At 39.1% G+C, this 21,914-nt stretch overlaps 1 protein-coding gene across 5 annotated transcripts in view; it reads left to right on the forward strand.

The window, feature by feature from the left end:
• ZBTB20 (zinc finger and BTB domain containing 20) overlaps positions 1-21,914 on the forward strand; it is a 919,384-nt gene that overhangs the window by 177,331 nt on the left and 720,139 nt on the right. For all 5 annotated transcript variants that reach the window (XM_059687788.1, XM_059687786.1, XM_059687787.1 and 2 more), the window contains one exon: positions 15,750-15,800. The gene's annotated coding sequence lies outside the window, so the exon portion shown is untranslated. The remainder of the gene's footprint in view (positions 1-15,749; positions 15,801-21,914) is intronic.

Raw genomic sequence — 21,914 nt, forward strand, 5'->3', positions numbered from 1 at the left:
GCTTGAAACTAACATGAGGCTTGCTTGCTTCATTGATGGAGGAAACCAACGTTCCCCGCCTGCGGCGTTCCCCGCCTGCCTTGCCGGCCTCTGAGCTTGCAGTTTAAGAAACATTGTAACAAATATAGAAGCTAAACAAAACCCCAGAAACCTGCTTTCAGCGAGCCCGGGATCTCAGAGCTGGAGTTATACATTGTTTCAATTATAGAACCGAAACAAACCAGATACCTGCTTTCAGCAGCAGCAGAGGCCTCAGAGCTGGAGCCTCAGAGCTAAAGCTGGCCCAGAATAAAAAAAAAAGAAAAAAAGGAGCAGTTGGGAGCTTCAGCCCTCAGCCCCTCACCCAGACTGGCCAGGCACCCCAGTGGGGACCCCCACCCTGAAGGGTGTGTGACCAGCTGCAAACAGCCATCATCCCCTCACCCAGGCTGGCCAGGCACCCTAGTGGGGACCCCCACCCTGATCCAGGACACCCTTCAGGGCAAAACAGCCAGCCCCACCCATGCACCAGGCCTCTATCCTATATAGTAAAAGGGTAATATGCCTCCCAGCACCGGGATCAGCGTGACAGGGGGCAGCGCCCAAACCACCTGATCGCCCTGCGGCTCTGTGTGTGACAGGGGGCGGGGCCACAACCTCCCTATCAGCCCTGCTCTGTTCGTGACAGGGGAAGACGCCCCCCCCCCCCCCCACAGGCCCTGCTCTGTGTGTGACAGGGTAGAACCATAACCTCCCCATCGGCCCTGCCCTGAGTGTGAGAGTGGTGGTGCCCCAACCCCCTGATTGGCCCTGCTCTGTGGGTGATAGAGGGCGGCGCCCCAACCCCCCCCCCCCCATGGGCCCTGCTCTGTGTGTGATAGGGTAGAGCCATAACCTCCCCATCGGCCCTGCCCTGAGTGTGACAGTGGCGGCCCCCCAACCCCCTGATTCGCCCTGCTCTGTGGGTGATAGAGGGTGGCGCCCCAACCCCCTGATCCGCCCTGCTCTGTGTGTGACAGGGGGCGGTGCCCCAACTCCCCTATCGGCCCTACTCGGTGCGTGATGACAGAGGGGAGCTCCCCAACCCCCTGATGGGCTCTGCTCTGTGCGTGACAGGGAGGAGCTCCCCAACCCCCTGATGGGCCCTGCTCAGTGCATGACAGGGGGGAGCTCCCCAACCCCCTGATTGGCCCTGCTCTGTGCGTGACAGAGGGTGGCGCCGCAACCTCCCTATAGACCCTGCCTTGGGTGTGACAGGGGGCGGTGCCCCAACCCCCAATTGGCCCTACCCTGAGCGTGACTGAGGGTGGCATCGCAACCTCCCAATCTGCCCTGCTCTGTGCATGACAGGGGGTGGTGCCCCAACTCCCCAATCGGCCCTCCTCTGAGCCCAACCAGGGGCTGCACCTAGGGATTGGGCCTGCCCTCTGCCACCCGGGAGCAGGCTTAAGCCAGCAGGGCGTTATCTCCTGAGGGGTCCCAGACTGCAAGAGGGCACAGGCCGGGCTGAGTGACCCCCCCTTCCCGCCCGAGTGCACAAATTTTTGTTTACCGGGCCTCTAGTATATAACATTAAATAAGTTTCAGGTATACAACATAATTATTCAATTCATGTATATATGTATATGTATGTGTGTGTGTGTGTATATACATATACACACACACACACACACATATACATATATGTATACATATGTATATATATATTAGAATGATCACCACCATAACTGTAGTTAACTGGCATCACACATTGTTAAAAATGTTTTTATTGTAATGAGAACTTTTAAGATCTACTCTTTTAGCAATTTTCAAATATACAATACAGTATTATTACCTATAGTCACCATGACATATATTTCATTCCCAAGACTTATTTTATAACTGGAAGTTTGTATATTAGACTACCTTCCTCCATCCACCCCCACCACCAATCTATCTTCTATATATATGAGTTTAGTTTGTTTTTTGAATTTCATAAGATTCCATTAAGTAAAAATGATATTATATGGTATTTGTCTTTCTTTAACTGACTTATTTTATTTAGCTTAATGCCCTCACGGTCCATATGTTGTTGCAAATGGCAGGATTTTCTTTTCTTTTTTTTGTGGCTGGATAAGGTTCTGTTGTGTATATATGCACTATTTTTTCTTTATTCATTCATCCATTGGTGGATACTTAGATTGTTTAATGTCTTGACTATTGTAAACAATGCTACAGTGAATATGGGGGAACATATATCTTTTTAAAATTAAATTTATTGGGGTGACATTGGTTAATAAAATTACATAGGTTTCATGGAATACTACTCAGCCATAAGAAAAGGTAAAATACTGCCATTCATGACACATGAGTGGATCTTGAGAATATCATGCTAAGCTAAATAAGTCAGACAGAAAAAGTCAAGATTTCACTCATATGTGGAACATAAAACTGAAAGAAACAAATGAACAAACAAGAAAAACAAATAAGAAGATATCTTTTCGAGTTAGTGTTTTCATTTCTTTTGGATAAATGCCCAGAAGTAGAATTGCTGGGTCGTACAGTTCCTTAATTTTTTGAGGAACCTCCATACTGTTTTCCATAGTGGCTGTACCAATTTACATTCCCATCAACAGTGCACAAAGGTTCCCTTTCTCCACATTCTTGCCAAAACTTGTTAATTCTTCTTGTCTTTTTAAAAATAGTACTCATTTAAACAGGTGTGAAGTGAGATCACATTGTGGTTTTGGTTTGCAGTTCCCTTATGGTCACTCTATTTTTGTAAATAAATTTTTGTTGAAATACAAGCATGCTTTTTTGTTTATACATTTGTCTAAGGTTGCTTTCATGCCATAGTAGCAGAGTTGAATGGTTGAGTCAAAAAATATATGATTGACAAAGGCTAATGTATTTATAATTTGGCCTTTAACAGAAAGTTTGCTAATGCCTAGTTTAAATAAATAATTTATTATTTTTAAACCTTTATATGTATTATAATTATTGTCACATGTGGACATAGATACATTGACAATACATCTTGTTCTATGGAAAATAATACAATAATTAATAAATAATAATACAATATTAAACTTTTGCATACTCACAACTGTAAACCTACATTTGCCTCACCATTATAAAGAAGACCAGTGTGTCTGCATCCTGGTGAAAGAGTTAGTGTGTATGTGTTCATGTGTGTTATGTTAATTTAGGGTCCACTATGTTTGTGCTTGTGTGAGAGTACTGGGGACAGAGCATAAGTTTAGCCTTCTGTATTTTTTTCTAAAGTATCCAAATTGTCAGTATTTTCTAAAGAGAAATATAGGTGTCTGAGCTAAAATGAGAGTGATTGAATTGATTGTATCTGACTCAGTTTTTGCTGAATCCAAGAGAAAGCCATGAATAGATGTCTGCATAAGAATAAGACAAGAGTGAGAGGGAGAAAGCATAGATAGACTGAGTGTTTTAGAGAAACTGGAGATTAGTGCTTGACTCTTTAGCTCCAAGACTATGTAGATTTTAGTTATGTGAATACCCCTTTACACATTGTAAAGCTGAATAAATGTTTGTTGAATCAATGTATATTGGTTTAAAATTGTATATGATTGGATTAGAGGCTACAACTTCTGCATTTGAAGAAAAGTTACAAAATAGAATCAAGTTATGGAGGACTTTGAAAACTCAGCATGTAGGATTCCATATCATGATTAGAATCATTATAAGGAATAAGGTAATAACTAGTTGATTTCCAAATATTTGTTTTACTGTGGTATGTGGGATGATTTAGAGACAGAAGGAGCTGAGGATGGTATTTTTATTCCAGGCATACTTTCAGTTTTAACCAGGTTCTCATTTCCAGCTGGCTTAGCTGCATTGGAATCAATTACTCTGTAGAAGTCCCTGGGTCTAATGAAGAAAAGTTTCCTCAGTTACCAAGGTTCTTTCTTGTTATGAATTCTTTTAAAAATTTCATTATTGATTGATTGATTGATTGATTGATTTTAGAGAAAGGAAGGGAGAGGGAGAGAGAGAGAGAGAGAGAGAGAAAGAGAGAGAGAGAGAGAGAGAGAGAGAGAGAGAGAGAGAGAGAGAGAGAGAAAGAGAGAGAGAGAGAGAGAAAGGGATAGATAGAGATGTATTTGTTGTGCCACTTATTTATGCATTCATTGGTTGATTCTTATATGTACCCTGACTGGGGATCAAACCCAAAACCTTGTCTATTGGGATGATGCTCTAACCAACTGAGCTACCCAGCCAAGACTTCTTATGAATTCTTGCATCTGCATGTCTATCTGCCTTGTGCTGTACTTTTTTTTTAAAATTGGGTATTTAATGTTTGACCATGTTTCAGGACTCTGAATATTCTGCCTTATTTTGGCCTTAATGTTTGTGTCTCAAAGGTAACCTGCTTGATTGCATTTATATGTAGGAAATAATTCAATAAAAATAAAATGGAATAAATTTATCACTGAAAACTTTAAGGATAGGAACCTTTTCTGTCTTTTTTTTCCTCATCATTTGCTCTTTGTGGGATCACTCAAAATGCAAAGGTTGGTACACTAAAAGCAAACCCTGAGATACAAATTAGCTGTTATCTCTGGGAACACTCAATCTGTCAGTGAGAAGGATATGCCAAGACAATTTTTATGTTTTTGCAGCTTTAGCCACTGAAGCAACTTGCCTGCCCTCACTAAATATGCATTTTATTTTAATACTTTAATTCACAGACTCTATTTAAGACTACAAAGTAAAAATCAATTAATCTGGTTTGTTCCTCTCTTCTCAAGAACTAGGAATTACAGACAGTCTCACCTTTAGATGCTGTTAGGATAACATGGCCCATTTGTCTTGGTTGGCCCTTCAAATGCATAATTATTCAATTTTATATCCCATCAGAACTATTTCCCAAAAGGAAATGAGGGGTCTGCTTTTATTGTAGAGTTCCACATTTACTGAGATCATTGTGACTTATTTTTCAATCTTGGCATTTAACTCTGGGAAATTTACAGTGGCAGATTATTGCCAGCTTCACAATGGTGGTGCCAGTTTTGTCAACAACGTAAGAAAAACTCCCTAAATGGACATGTCTGAGCAAAGCAGTATGGATGTTTCTTGCATGGTAGTGAAGAGGTAGACTTGTGCTAAATATAAAATCACATAGGAAAACCCATCAGATCATGACATATTGGGACTGGAAATGTCGTATGGTTTGTAGGAGTGCAGATTCTGCAGCCAGATTGAATGGGTGTGCATCCTGGTTCTGTCACTTAGTAGAAAGATGATCTTTGGCAAATCACTTACTAGTAATCTCCTTGTGCCTTAGTTTACACAAAAATAAAGTAGGGATAGTGACATTTGATATCAAGGTATCTACTTCCTAGAGCTTTTGTGAGGTCTAAATAAGTAAATATACATAAAAGCATTTAGTGGAAAACCTGAATATAGGGAATGCTTATGTAGTTGCTATTATCTGATAATCTTTAGAAATAAAGAGGAAAGTTAAGAAGCTTTCTCTCTGACATTGCCTCCTCTGAGAGTTACAAAAGTATAAGAAAATTGTTGCCACTTCTCACATGTGGAATGATTTGAAAACAGCACTATTTTGTTTTAAAGCTCAAAATACTGACAATGCCATTGTCCTAAAAGGAGACTCACATTTAACCTTTTACCAAGACTACATTAAGCAGAATTGTTTTTACACTGCCCTTTCAGAAAGGATATATGCACTCCTATGTTCATAGCAGCACAATTTACAATAGTAAGATTTGGAAACAGCCTAATTGTCCATTATCAGATGAGTGGAGTAGAAAACTATGGTACATCTACACAATGGAATAGTATGCTGCTGTAAAAAGAAGGAATTCTTACCATTTGCAACAGCACGGATGGAACTGGAGAGCATTATGCTAAGCGAAATAAGCCAGTGAGAAAAAGAAAAATATTACATGATCTCAGTCATTTGTGGAATATAATGAACAACATAAATTGATGAACAAAAATAGAACCAGAGACATAGAAGCATAGAGCAGACTGTTCAACCTATGAGGGAAGGCATAGAAGCTTTGAACAGACTATTCAACCTATAAGGAAGTAAGAGATCAACCAAAGGACTTGTATGCATGCATATGAGCATAACCAATAGACACAGACAGTAGGGGGGTGAGGGCATGTGCTGGGGGCGCGGTGGGAGTGGTGGGGGAGAAGTCAATGGGGGAAAAAGGAGACTCATGTAATACTTTAAACAATAAAGGATTTAAATTTAAAAAATTAATAGGGAAAAATTAGTTTAAAAATGCACTCCCCTTTTAGAAAGAAGGAGACAACTCATAAGAAAATAGTTAACAAGTAGGGTTGTCTTTATAAGGCATCTTAAAAATCCTTGTTATGTCCTGGGGTCACTATGTAGTGAGTACAATCTCCTATGTGTACATATTTAGAAATTTGTAACATTAGAAGACAAGTGGTCTTTATGTGGGTCCCTGGCTTCTTGAAATATTATACAAAATTTCGTGAACAGGCCCTTGGTTTTTATTATCTCCACAGAGGGACTTATGACCCCCCAAAAGATTAAGAGCCATCCTCTAAAGTAGTATAACATTTTCATCTTTAATGAAGATAAAATTACAAGCCATTTACCAAGGCAGAACAAACCTACTAGTGTATCTTAGGTTTTTAGTTAAAATGATCAAAACATAAACTTTATTCACCCTTAGCTAGCCAAAAATTTTAATTAACCTGTATTCCAGGTAAGTGATGTTAAATTGCCTCAAGTACAATCATTCTTCAGTATATTAGCTGAACTGGTTTTTGGTCCAGAGGAAATGATGATTTTTGTCTGCTGTTCATTCTTTCTTTTTGTCCTTCTAGTTTCAGAGTTATTAACATTTTCCATAATTTCATAATTGTTTTTTTCATATGATATGCTTAGAAGTAAGAGCGTTCTATAAATGTTTGCTCCAAAACCATTACTATATCAATCTCAATTATATAATTTAGTACAGAGTATTTCAACTCATTCTGTTCAAAGGTATTGTGGAATAAAATATCTGAAAGAGGACAATGGGGCATTGGCATGAGTGAATTTTTTAAAATTTATCTTTATTGTTGAAATTTTATAGATGTCCCTTTTTATCCCCCATTCACCCCTGCTCCCTCTTTCCCACAGCCTTCACCACACTATTGTCTGTGTCCATGGGTTAGGGCATGAAGGGAATTTTACAGACCTCTGAAATCTTAATGTTTTGCATTTCTTATGTACTTGTGCAACTGCGTAAATTTACATTTGCTTTGGTGTTTTTTAATTATTTTTATTAAAACATTTTAATAGAATATTTAAGAGTAATTGTTTTATGGATCCTTAGCAAGAGCATACATTCCAGGCTCAAAAACTTTAAAGTTTTAGTTGAAGAAGATTAAGTAAATAATTTAGAAATACATTCTGCTTACCTGTTTTTTAATTTTTATTAGGCCAATTGGACTGTGTGCCTTTTATATAGTCAATGAGTTTTAATTTATTTATTTGTTGGTGTGTTGGTTTTTAATTAATTTATCTAAGGCATTCTGCTATTGGGAAATAAAAATAAACAGGGTAAAGCTGCACCGTGATAAAGGAATGGGCTTGGGTTACTTTTAAAGAGACAAGTGAGAAAAAAAGAAAATGATTGGATTTTCAGGTTAAATGCAGTATTTAGTACATAATCTTTCTGAACTTTTTCTCTCTGTTTGGAAGGGAAACTGAAATACCTAACATCAAGTATAATTGAGTCAAGTGAATGGTCTTTTGTTGTTGCCCTAGAGCTCTGCTCAGTGGAATTTGATTTTAAATGGCTTTAGTATGGGGTTTCTGAATCACTATTACAGATTCTTGGAGGATGTCTGCCATAGAACTTGTTAGATTTGTCTGGTGTTTTAAAAACTATAATAATATCCAAAGCCAGAATGAATACCTCCACTAGAACTAAATTAGTCTTTTCCAGACTTAGAGGGAATGCATCTTGTTCTCTTGACCATGTATGTACACTTTTTCTGACATTGTTTAATGATTATAAATTGGTTTTCATTTGCCAGTTTTGATGAAATACACCAAACTTAGTATTTAAATTTTTATTTAATAAGAAGACTTCATTTTACCTAACAATTGATAGAGAAGGAACAGTCTTTAGGAGTTTCCATTTATTTTGTCCTAATGTGTCATTTGCTTACCGTACTTTGAATTTTTACTTATTTGAAATTATACTCCTCCTACTTTCAAAACTGATTTGACATAGCTTCATCTGTTCTCTCTTATGGAATATATGGTTTGTCTCTTAATAGTGGTCCTACTATGTTTTATGTGGTTTCTCTTACAATAGTATGCTTACTATATAAATATAATCTCAAACTTCATATTTTCTACATTCTAGGTTGTGGCTTTAAAAAAATTAATTAAAATTAGCTTTTTAGGAATCTGATAAATACCATTATAGGTAGTTGATTTTAAAAATACTTACAAATCTTTTTTTTTTCTTTTTTTAAATTGATATTTCAAGAGAGGAAGGGAGAGAGAGAGAGAAGCATTTATGTGTGAGAGAAACATCTATCAGCCACCTCCACATGCTCCCTGACCAGAGATTGAAACCACAGCCTGTGTGTGTGCCCTGTCTGGTATCAGACCCACCACCTTTGTGGTGTACTGGATGAAGCTCCAACCAATGACACTACTGGCCAGGGTTCTTTTTCTTTTATTGTTGTTCTGTTTCTTCACCCATCTTCTTTTCTCAAATTTAACCTATGCAGTTAATAAAGGTGGCTTTTGCAGAAATAGGGACAGATAGACATTTTCAAATGGCTTTCTTAACTTTCAGGAAATCTAATAATATATCATCAATTTTTTTTCTTCTGAAACGTAGAGCAAGTGTCTTGTTAAAGTGCTTTTTTGTTTATAAAAGGGTGGCTCAGTTGGTTGGAGCATTGTCCTATATACCAAGAGATTGCAGGTTTGATTCCTGGTCAGAGCACATACCCAGGTTTTGGGTTCAATCCCTGGTCAAGGCACATACAGGAGGCAACCAATTGATGTTTCTCACAACGATGTTTCTTTCTCTCTTTCCCTTCCTCTCTAAATTCAATAAAAACATATCCTTGAGTGAGGATTTAAAAAAAAGGTAATTTGTGTTTATTGTAGAAACTTTGAAAATAAATTATAAGAAGAAAAATGTCTGCCATAGCCTTAGTGTCTGAGATAGGTATCAGGAATAATCTACACTAATAAAAGAGAAAGATGCAAATTGACCGTACCTTGGCGATGCCCACCAGCCAATCAGGAGTGAGCATGCAAATTAACCAAACAAAGATGGCAGGTTAATTTGCATATGCAGGCACCAAGCGACAGGGGGCAGAGCGGGGCGCTTGCGTCATTGTGATGGTGAAGATGCAGGTGTTTTGCACCGCCCCAGCTGCTCCGGGCCTCTGGGCAGCGTGGGAAGGCGGAAAGGAGGCTCTGGGCTGGAGCAAAGGCAGAAAGGCAGCTCTGTCCAGAGCGAAGGTGGTGCTGGCAGCCAGGGAAAGGAAAGCCTATTCTTGCATGAATCTTCGTGCATCGGGCCTCTAGTTTAGTCTATAAGTCCTTACATGCTTTTGCTAATACATACATGTTTTTTTCTAATACATACATACAAACACATACATACAGATCTGCATTTATATATACACTAGGGGCCCGGTGCATGAAATTTATGCACTGGGTGTGTGGGGGGGAGTGTCCCTCAGCCCAGTCTGCCCCCTCTCACATACTGGGAGCCCTCAGGCGTTGACCCCAATCACCCTCCAATCGCAGGATCGGCCCCTTGCCCAGGCCTGACGCCTCTGACAGAGGCGTCAGGCCTGGGCAGGGGACCCTCATTTCCCCCCATGACTGGTTCTGCCCCCAGCCCAGGCCTGATGCCTCTAGCCCAGGCATCAGGCCTGGGCAGGGGACCCCCAGACCCCTCCGATTGCTGGCTCTGCCCCTTGCCCAGGCCTGATGCCTCAGCCAGAGGCGTAGACCCCCATCACCCTCTGATCACCTGATCGGCCCCTTGCCCAGGCCTGACGCCTCCGCCAGAGGTGTCAGGCTTGGACAGGGGACCCCCATCTCCCCCCGATCACTGGCTCTGCCCCCCGCCCAGGCCTGAGGCCTCTGGCCCAGGAATCATGCCTGGGCAGGGGACCCCCATCTCCCTCTGATCGCTTGCTCCACCCCCCGCCCAAGCCTGACGCCTCTGACCCAGGCTTCAGGCCTGGGCAAGGGGACCATCATATCCCCCCAAACCCCGGCTCAGCCCCCCGCCCAGGCCTGATGCCTCGGCCAGAGGAGTTGACCCTCATCACCCTCCGATCACCAATCACCGGATCGGCCCCTTGACCAGGCCTGAGGCCTCCGGCAGAGGTGTCAGGCCTGGGTAGGGGACCCCCAGCTCCCCGCGGTTGCAGGCTCCGCCCCTGCCCAGGCCTAATGCCTCTGGCTGAGGCGTCCGGCTCGAGCAGCGGGGACCCGCAGCTGCAGCGGCCCCGCGATCGTGGGCTCCGCTTTAGGCCCATGCAAGGGACCCCTAGCTCCCGGGACTGCCAGCTTCGACTGTGTCCTGCTCCCATCGCTGGCTCCACCCCTACTTCCTGCTATCACTGGCCAGGGCGGCAAAGGCGCCTGATTCTCCGATCATGGCTGGGGGGCAGGGCAAAGGCGGCCCCAGGGCCGCCTTTGCCCTGCCCCCCAGCTCTTAGCTCCCCCCTGGGTTTCCGATCACTGTCAGTGGCAGGGGGCTTCTTCCTGCTTTCCCTTTCGCCTCCCTGCATTGTGCCTACATATGCAAATTAACCGCCATCTTGTTGGCAGTTAACTGCCAATCTTAGTTGGCAGTTAACTGCCAATCTTAGTTGGCAGTTAACTGCCAATCATAGTTGGCAGTTAATTTGCATATAGCCCTGATTAGCCAATGAAAAGGGTATCGTCATACGCCAATTACCATTTTTCTCTTTTATTAGTGTAGATATGACCAAATATTATCATAGTCTCTCTTTGTCTCTTCCCATATATTAAATATTAAAATTGGTATCTTATTATCATTTTATAACCTGCTTCTTAAGCTTAATGGCATATTGTAAATTTTCACTTAACACATTTAATGAAAGTTTATCATTATATCACATATAATTTATTTAACCAGCTCACTACTATGGAATTTTTAAGTTATTTTAATTTGCATTTCTTTCATTGGTATTACAAATTAATATTGCTTTATATATGTCTTAGCTTTTGATTCTTCTATTATGAAATACATGTTTATTTGAAAAAAAGATTCTTTTCATTTATTTATAGGTAAAAGTTATTAAACATGAATATCATATACATTAAAATATTTTTATTTGTTGTTGGCTTCTTAATTTTTTGAAAATACTTTTGGACTTGTAAAACATTTTTATTTTCAGTAGTTACATTCATAAATCTTTGTGCTTAGGTATATACTACTGTCATGTGCCTCAAAAGGTCTTCTCTCCTTGAAGTACATAAAATTATATACATATTTTTTCTTAAAGCTCTTGAGCTTTAGCTATACTAATCCAATTTATATTTTGATGTCTGATAGGAGCTAGAAGACAAAATTCCACCCCCCCCCCCCATAAATTAGTCTATTATTTCAAAACTGTGGAAATGCTAACTGTAGCATTTACCTCATACTAAGTCCCTATGGGCTGTTCTAATTATTTGTCTCTTCTACTGCCAATATTACAGTCATATATAATTCAATCTTTGTTAAAAACTAACCTTGTTCGCTATTCCTTTGCTACATTTAACAAAACCTAACACTTGATATTTTTTTTATTGTAATCTCCTATTTTGCTGTATTTTTAAAAATGTGAAATAACTTAAAAGCATCAGAAGTACTAAAGATCATTTTGGTTTAATTCAGTTCAACAAAGATGTATTGAATGTTTGCTATACAGTATCAGACACTGTGCTTGTAATAGGAACACATAAATACATCAGATACCTGTGTAGTAGATTCCTTAGCCTGATCGAGTCAGATGGAGTATGTAAATGGTCAAGAAGTGGACTAATGTTGAAAAATTCATTTTTTTCTGATTCTTCCTTATTACTTTCTTTAATCTATGATTTACTGGATGTAGATATATATATACACACATACACATACATATATATGGTTCATTTTTTTCTTTCTTTTTAATCCATATAGGATTAATTATTAAGCAACTTTGATTTAACAGAATTAAATTGACTCAAGCATATTAAATATGGTGACTTTTTCATGTTCGTATAGTCTGTTTACTTTTTCTAATTAATGAACTGGTAATGTGTAATTCTATTTTTAGTTCTATAAATGTTTACTGAATTCTTGCTAACCACTACTTAAGGAGTTGTAGGAAAATAAAAATGAATGTCTGACAAATTTATAATCTAGTGGGAGAATTTACCATTTATAAAAATAATAGCAACATAAAACAATAGTCATTGAGAATACTGTTTGCTGAGTACTAGCCATGTTATGAGAAAGGTAATATATGTCTTGTTTAATCCTTGTAAGAGCTAACATAGTCTACCAGATATTTTTTTACTGTATTCCTCACTTTACTGAGGTCTTTTCTTATTGTCATCTCCTCTGAGAAGTTTTTCTGTTCAAACCCATTTAAAAATGCTGTTACCTTGTGTTTTTTTTCCTTCATAGTACTAATTATATAACACTAGAGGCTGGGTACACAAAATTCCTGCACTGGGGGAGGGAGGTGTCTCTCAGCCCGGCCTGTACCCTCTCACAATCTGGGACCCCTCGGGGGGGGGGGGGGATGTAGCAGTGCTCTAAGCAGCAGGCAGCCAGGGAGGAGTCAGAACCAGGGCTGGGCACTGTGCTGCTCATACTCATCTCGGCCCGCTGTGCCTGCTTCCACCACCTGTAGTGCTGCTGCGGAGTCAGGAGAGGCTCCCGCTGCTGCAGCTGTGCTCACCAGCTGTAAGACTGGCTTTTGGCTGAGCGGTGCTCCCTTTGTGGGAGCGCGCTGACCACCAGGGGGCATCCTTGAGCATCCCCCCCCCCCACCCCGTTGGTTAGTGCTTATCATGGGTATTGGTTGACCGGTCATTCTGGTCGTTTCGGTCATTCCATCATAATGGTCGCTTAGGCTTTTATATATATAGATTATAAGCTTTGACATTATATATGCTTGTTTGTTTCCCTGCTAGAATGAATATTGAATGGAAGACTATAAACAATGGGTTGTAGCAATTTGGGGTTGCAAAGGGCAAAGTTTAATTTAATTCATAACATTTTACTTCCTTAAGCATAAATTTCTTCATCTGTAAATAGGTGTAGACTTAGTGTCTGTTTCATAGGTTGGTCAGGTTGTTCATTCTTTTATTCAATAAATATTCATTGATCTCCTACTCTGTAGCAAACACCATTTATGAAAATGGGGTAATACAGTGAAAAAGACAGTACTGACCTCATGACACTTTCATCCTAGTGGGAGAAACAGACAATAAATAAATAAAAATTAATTTCATAACATATCATGTAGTAGCCAAATTAGTTTTCTCCCAATTGTCCTTCCCTACTTCATCCCTACAATCTGAACATTTTTTTCTTTTCCATTCCTAGTTATCCCTTGTTTATCCATGAATAATGGTTCTTACCTCAGTCCTCCTAAGAAATTCTAATTCTCAGTGCCTCTTCTAAAGTTTGGTGTTGCAGAATAAGTGTGATATTACTCACATAGCCTGAATATAATAGGATCATCACCTTCCTTTTCTGGATCCTGTTTATATCTATCAGTAGAGTCTACACTCAGGATTCTTTTGATTTACTGGTGTGGTTTGTTGTTTGATTATTTGTTTTCCCTTTGTAAAATATTGTTTATGCATATTAAAGATCCCAGCAATTAAAATTCTTGACTTTTTTATTTTATTTTAATAGGTCTTTCAGTATAGATGCACTGTTTTATAGGATTGGGATATATATATACACATTTCCATTAGCAAAACTGCTTTTGAGACTTTATTTTTTAAAAAATATATTTTATTGATTTTCTACAGAGAGGAAGGGAGAGAGATAGAGAGCCAGAAACATAGATGAGAGAGAAACATTGATCAGCTGCCTCCTGCACATCTCCTACTGGGGATGTGCCCGCAACCCAGGTACATGCCCTTGACCGGAATCGAACCTGGGACCTTTCAGTCCGCAGGCTGACGCTCTATCCACTGAGCCAAACCGGTTTTGGCTGCTTTTTAGACTTTAAATGGCTGAGTCTCTGTGGAGATTATTAGTAAATATGACCTGAAGGTCATAACTGAGATTTCATAGCAAATTTGGATCACATTCCAAAGACATATAATATCAAACTGAATTTTTAATAGGAGAATTGCTTCTAGTTAACTTTTTTCAAGTTCAAATTCACTGAATTGGCTTCAAAGGCACCTCAACATCCTGCCTGCTTAACTGCTCCCAGTCCCAGCTTTGATTCTATACAATTCATTTATTTGACATCCCTCCCTCCAAATCTGGGTAGGATTTTAAGATTACCCTTACTTGCTAGGACAGGAAACATGACACCATGTTATCACTTCCATGCCTTAGGTGCTGTAGACCAGTTCCAGCTATTTTGAACATGTTACCCTCTGCTTCCTATTTCTTTCCACCCACTTATTTTTTTTATCCTTTCTGGATTGTCTTTTTTTGCACATCTCTCTGACTTCACTCACTATTTTGAGGATAGGGCCTGGGTCTTTCCTACTTGTATATTTTCTAACTCACCAGTAATTACCAGTATATTGTGTCTAGTAGATCAGAGAGTCTTTGCAAACTCTCTGATAATTAAGAATAAAAAAATAAATGGGGTAAAGACTATTTGGAATTCGTTTTTTAAAATTATCCTAATATATAAAGAGCCAGGGTCCGTCACGACCATCTGGATGAACAACCGAACGCCAGGCTAGGGTCCTGGCTGGTGCAGCAGAAGTCAGTCCTGGGTCCCAGCCTTGTGGCGGGAGTCAGTCCTGAGTCCTGGCTGCCTGCAGTGTGGCGGCGGGAGGGAGCTGTGGGCCGCAGCCGCCCTTGGCTTGGCGGCCTGAGAGAGCTGTGGGAAAGGAGACATGCTGCCATCAGACTGGCCTCTTGGTCCCCGCCCGCAGGCTCTGGGGAACTGGAGCCATGCTGAGATCAGATTGGCCTCTTGATCCCTCCCCACTGGCCTGCAGGCCCAGGGAACTAGAGCCTTGCTGCAATTGGACTGGCCTCTTAGTCCCTCCCCCCACCTGCAGGCTCTGGAGAACTGGAGTCATGCTGCGATCTGGGAATCTTGGTCCCTCCCCCCAACCACAGGCTCCAGGGAAACCAGAGCCATGCTGCAGTGGGACTGGACTATACCAATGGGTCCCAGATTGTGAGAGCATGCAGGCTGGGCTTAGAGACCCCCCCCCCCCACGAGTGCACGAATTTTTGTGCACCGGCCTCTAGTAGAAATATAAATGTAAAAGCCTTTATTTGTGTAGATTAAGAAATCTTTTAGTAATACTATAATAAGTAACCTATTCTCCATATAAACCCTGTATATATAGTGGTTTATATTATATATTTGTGCCACATTTTACTGAGTACTTGTTCTGCACATACACAAATGAACATGTTAGCCTATTTTATAAAAACTATAAATATTAATTGACATATACAAACTCAGCTATCTACTTTTTATAACTAGTAATAAAGATATTATGAAAATCTAAATTGTTTCCTTAGCAGACTTCTAATTCTAAGTTTTTCTTTTTACAGTCACACAAAAGAAGTGATAAGACTTGCCTTTTGAGACCCTGAAGGCTAAAGGTAATAGTCAATGAGATTTCCTTGAATGGGTTTTATCTTATTGAAAAGTTTTATAATATTTAAGTGTTTGGGTTTATAAGCTCAAGTCTTTCCTTTATTGCCCTTTAATGCAATAATATCCTTTTCTATGTCTGCTTAAAGAATAATCTGAAATTATAAGTCAAAAAAGAAGAAAGCTTGTGTCATCTGAGAATATGTCAGCCTAATTAGGTGTTGTTGTATCCTTTCTTCCTTCTATATGGGAATGTATTATGGCCCCTCCCCTTATTAAAATCAGTTTGGAATTCTTCTAATTCCATACCTTTTCCTTTTCTTAAATAGGCTTATTGACTCAAAACTAATAACTCAGCACCTATTCCTCATCAGAAAGAGCTTTATAACTAACTATAAAAAAATAAAAATGCATTTTTTGGGGAACAGCAAAACTGTTCAGATGAGATTTCATGGCTACCAAGTCCAGAATTGCAGGCAAGAAGTTTACAATCGACTTGTGTCCCTTCATTGTGTATAAAGAGCTCATAGGGATTAAAGAAGGTTTCTTAGACAAGAGGGGGCTATAATTACTTTGCTTCTTACATACATGGTTAGATCTTCCAATGAGAATAACATGGTAGGGTAATTTATTATAGAAGAGTAAATCATAGATTACATTGGAGGGATGGGGTGGTATGCTCCAACCATCAGTTTTGTGAATACATACACTTAAACATGTGTGATAGCTTGTTTTTCATTTCTTTACACCAGTGCACACCTCAAACATTCTATTTAGCAGTGGGATATGCAAATTGTTCCAAATGCAGCAGCAGTACTTTCACCTGAATGTCAAAACTGTCAGGGAGCTTTAAATCAAATCTTTATAACACTTAAAAAAAGTACCCAGCCCCAAGATTGAGGCATCAAACTAACTGCAAAAACTTGACTCCCATACTTTCAAACAGCTCTTATATGTCAACAGGGTAATGTCAAAGTTCTAATTCACCTGCTTTCTAATTTTAACCTTTTAAGGGCTTTAGTTTCTTTGGCTTAATTACGATATTTTCAACAAATTAATGATAAATGCCTTGATTAATAAAATCAAATGTCAGAGAAAATGACAACTTGATGAAAAATTAATACTCAGCAATATTTTAAGGTACAGAGTACTAAAGATGTATCTTAAACTTCATCAGCTCTTTTTGAAAGTGTGTAACTAGAATTTTTCTTGAGCCTAAGTTTTCATAACCACATGTGTAGATGCATTTTAGCAATATAATTTTCAGCTGTTGCTTTTACTATTAGCTGTTATAGATAGAAATGTATTCTTACATTCTCTCTCCTTGACCCCATAATCTTTTTTTAAATAATATTTTTATTGATTTTAGAGAGAAAGGGTGAAGGAGAGAGACAAAGAAACATCAACGATGAGAGAGAATCATTAATCGGCTGCCTCCTGCATACCCCCTAGTGGGGATTGAGCCTGCAACTAGGGCATGTACCCTTGACTGGAACCAAACCCAGGATCCTTCAGTCCACAGGCCAATGCTCTATCCACTGAGCCAAACCAGCTAGGGCCCCATAATATTTTTTTATTTCACAGAATCAAGGTAATATTTTCTATTTGCGTTAGTTCTAGAGATGAAGCTGTCATACCGAGTCTACATAGCAACATGTGTGTGTGTGTGTATTTCAAGAGATTTCATGGTGTAAAATGTAGTAATTAGTGATTGGATACCTGCTAGACTATTAATTAATTTGTTTATGAATATTTCAGCTGTTAGATTTTAAAATTATTCAGTAAAATAATATATACACAGAGAGAGCATAGCCTTTCAAAGAGAAATTGATTTTAACAAGGGGATTGCTTTTTTAAAATATCTCTTTTTCTAACATTTTATTAAAATACCTAAATAACAATAAAGAATTGTAACTTGCTTCCCCCCTATAAACTGTTGTTTAAATTAAAAACAAAACAGAACACTGAAGTATAAGAAATATGACTTTTATGTTTCTCCTTTAACTGGAGATCATGTAGTTGAAAGATTTTTAAAAACCTCATGTATTTTTTTTATCTTCACAAATACCAGGATGACTTTTTAATATGAATACTTAAATATTCTATTAAATGTTATGTGGAAATGGTAGTATGCAGGATTACAGTCCATGTTGTTTTTTTATTTTCATATATCAAAGATTAAGCTGCCAACCAAACGCAGGAAGGTATGACGGCTTCTTCTGTGTTGTACTTTTGTTTGGTTTGGTTGTTCAGGGATAAAAAGACCCACATAATATACTGTCAGTAAAATGAACTCACTTTGACCATCTGTTCGTGTAATGACATGATGGTTATACCCATCAACAGACATTTTTGCCAACTAATGATAAAGTCACTTTTTTCCTGTATATCCTGACAATTTCCAAGTAGTTGTTTCAGGTATGCTACTATGCATAGTAAGATAAATAGAGGTAAGTGCTGGCAACATTCTGTAAATACAGTATATGCCAATCACAAGGGGAAACATTATTGAAGAGAGATTTCTAGTACTATTAAAAACTGGAGTTGGATTGTGCTGACTCTTCCCTTAGCTGGCAATAGGCTTTATTGTTTTTGTGTCATGCCTGGTTCCAAGCCTCCAGTCTGTCCTGGCAAAGCTGCTTGATGAGGAGAAGCCACCAGCATAACTGCCCTGACTGCTTACATACCTGTCATGAATAATAGATTCATCAGCTAGTTAATCATTGCATTGTATCTGTCTCTGTTCCTTCTTAGCTGATCACTGCCCAGAGGAGTTTAAGTTCCATTGTAACACAAAGCTTTTATTATGTTTCTATACTTGCATTTATTTGTATGCAAAAGCATTCATTCTTTCATTTTTCATATACCAGTAATAAGATATGCCCCACTTCTTTGACAGGTCTCAAATTAGATATTAAACAAAGTGCATCCGCTAATCCCCTTTTCCCTGTTTATTCTATTTTTTTGGCCTTTCATCAATTTATTTTCTCATGTGAACCAATTAACTTTTATTTATTAGTTAAAAATTTAATTAAGGAAATACTAATATTTATCTCACAATCCACAACTTTATAAGTTTTTAGCTAAGATTCTAGTTATTTGGGATAAGTACTATAATTGAATGTCATCCTTTTCCCAAAATGTCTATAAATAAAGAAGTTAGACTGAAACAAAAAATAATCTCGAAAAGGCTTTTGCTTCATATTACATTTTTTTATTTTAGCAATGAGGACAATGGACTTGACTTTACTCAGAATTGTTAGTTTCAGGGAGTTGAGTTATAATAATTTATACTTGATGCTTGAATTAACACATATAACTATCAGTTGATGTTCTTTGAGGAATCTAAATCTCATGGAAAATTAAAGTTTTACACTCTCTCTTAAAAAAAACCCCCACATCGCCAGAACCGGTTTGGCTCAGTGGATAGAGCGTCGGCCTGTGGACTGAAAGGTCCCAGGTTCAATTCGGGCCAAGGGCATGTACCTTGGTTGTGGGCACATCCCTAGTAGGGGGCGTGCAGGAGGCAGCTGATCGATGTTTCTCTCTCATCGATGTTTCTGGCTCTCTATCCCTCTCCCTTCCTCTCTGTAAAAAATCAATAAAATGTATTAAAAAAACACACACACAAAGAAACCCCCACAAATATTATTTTAAAAAAGTTCTTTAATGGACTTACGATACCATAATTCCCAGTTTCAGTACTTAAGTTAGATAATATCTTCTCTCTAAATGACTTTTTAGCACCTTTGGAAACTGTGTTCTCTCCTTTAAGCCTACTGTATTTTATTACGGAGCACAACTGAATGAGACCTTACTAGCTTTCAAAGTTGCCTAATGTATATCTTAAGTATCAGAAGAACTATCAGTCCATTTAAGTAGGATTTATTTACCTTATTTGTTTTTTTGGAAGCTTGTGTTTATTAATTGAGTAAAGTATGCTCATGAAACACACTGATGAATAGAGCAATCAAAAGATATCAAGAGAAACCATGAACATTGTCTACCATGTGTAGGGGATTTGTGTTTCTTGCCTGAATGCTGCATTTATTCTTCCTCCCTATCTACTGTTTCCTCCAATATTCAGATCTCTCTTTATATCCTTTAATGATGACAAGATGTTTTTTTATTTCTCTAATGAAGTGGGAAGCAGATTAACATGCTTTCTTCCTGGGAATTAGACTACTTATTGTAGTACCGCTCAACATATCTTTGTAATACTCCCCAACCCCTACCCACAGCTAATTAGTGACTTTAAGAATTAGGGAAAATGTTGGTTGTGCGGTGGCTCTATATTTACCAGTGATCATGGAAGTGTTACTAATACACTTGTCAGTATTAAAAAAGAATTAAGTAAATAAAGAGCCAGATGGTGGAGCCCAGGACCTATGAAGAGCCCAGTACGTGTGGGCTGGTCCAATGGAATGACAGAAACATATTACCAGACTAAGTGGAATCAGAGTTAGGCTTTCACTTATAAGAAAAAGGCCATTTTTCAAATGTGTTTTCTTATGGTAGCATGACTTACATGTTCAGATCTCCCTTTTACTAGTAATATTTCCCTGTACATCAAAAGCCAGCAGTGTCTACATGTACCAGAAAAGTCTCTTGGAATTGGACGTAGTAGCATCAAAGTACAGCAATTACCACGTGAGCATTTTTTCTGGTTAAGAGAAGAATCCTGCTTTATTCTCTCACAAAAACCTATGTTATTACTATTATTTATTTATTACATTTTATTATAATTGAACATTTGTGTCCTCCAATAGACTCTTTGGCTCATGATATAAGGAATCTGGTTATATAGCAGCTGTAGTGCATCGCCATATGAGGAAGTAATAAATATTCTTAGTATTTTGTTATAATAAAAGCATTATAATAATGGTTATAATAAAATTAACCCAAAGAAACAAAGAAAGCAAACTTTCTTTCTTTCCTATGATTTGTCTTTACATGTATACATATATAAACATCTTGTTTCCCACTCTAATTTCCATCTTTTTCATTTTTCATCTATTTTAGTTTTAAATGTGTTTCAAATCTTCTCAGTTTCTAGGTTAAGTGGATGGCTCAGTGAATTACTGGGTACGTAAAATGCCTAAATAGACTGTACATTTAAAACAACTTTCCCCCCCATAATCACACAAATAATACTAGAGGATATTAAGTGCCGGAAGCCGGTCCATCCTTGCTGCCTGACACAGTCGCTGCAGGAAAGAAACATCTGCACAGCATATGTTTCAAGGGACCTGGCGTATATAGCATACTGTTCTTAATATGTTTGCTCCCCTTAGCGCTGTGTGTTTTAACCAAGGTCACCTCTCCGAGAAAGGTTGTTTCCCCAGGTAGGATTTTTTCCCTGAAGTCAGGGAGGGGATGAAACTCCTTAACTAAGTGCCAGGCGGGTAGTTAATCACTACAAACAATCATGCTTAAGCTACATAATCTTTACTCCCTGGAATGGAGATAAGAAACGCCCTAACCTTTGTAATAGAGATTGATAGGATTGAATCAACTGGTATAAATACAGATGTAACTAGACAGCAAGACACAGAACTTAGGAGACAGGACTTAGAAGACAGGACCAAGAGAGACAGAACCTAGGCACAGAACCTACACAGAACGTTCTCTAGAGACGGAAGGACTTCGCTGGAGAGAACATGGCAAAAGATCCTGGACTGAACCTGACTACAGAAATTGCCAAGAGAACCTGACTAGAACCTGGTGACTGAACCTGGCTGGAGAACCTGGACAGAACCTGGCTGGAGAACCTAGCGAGGGAACATGGCTACAGAACCTCGCTGGAGATCCAAAGCAGAACCTCTCTGGAGATCAAGACCAGAACTTGGCTGGAGATCCTGGCTAGGCTGCTGATCAACTGAACGCTGTCTCCGTGTCCTTCCTTCTTCGCCGACTCCATCCACACCTTTGGGGACCCCTGGACCTGCTGGGGCTGGACCCCGGCACTTAAGCTAAACATAGGTCTCCCACCTTGCATCGCTTCATCCATCTTTCAATCATACAGCAAGTATTTATTGAATTTCTGCTCTGTGCCAGGAACTTCCGAGGTGTTAGATATAACTGTTGAACATAAAAGTACATCGTCTTTAAACTTGTGGAGT

This window comes from Myotis daubentonii, chromosome 3 (genome assembly GCF_963259705.1).
Source record: "Myotis daubentonii chromosome 3, mMyoDau2.1, whole genome shotgun sequence".
Lineage (NCBI taxonomy): Eukaryota > Metazoa > Chordata > Mammalia > Chiroptera > Vespertilionidae > Myotis > Myotis daubentonii.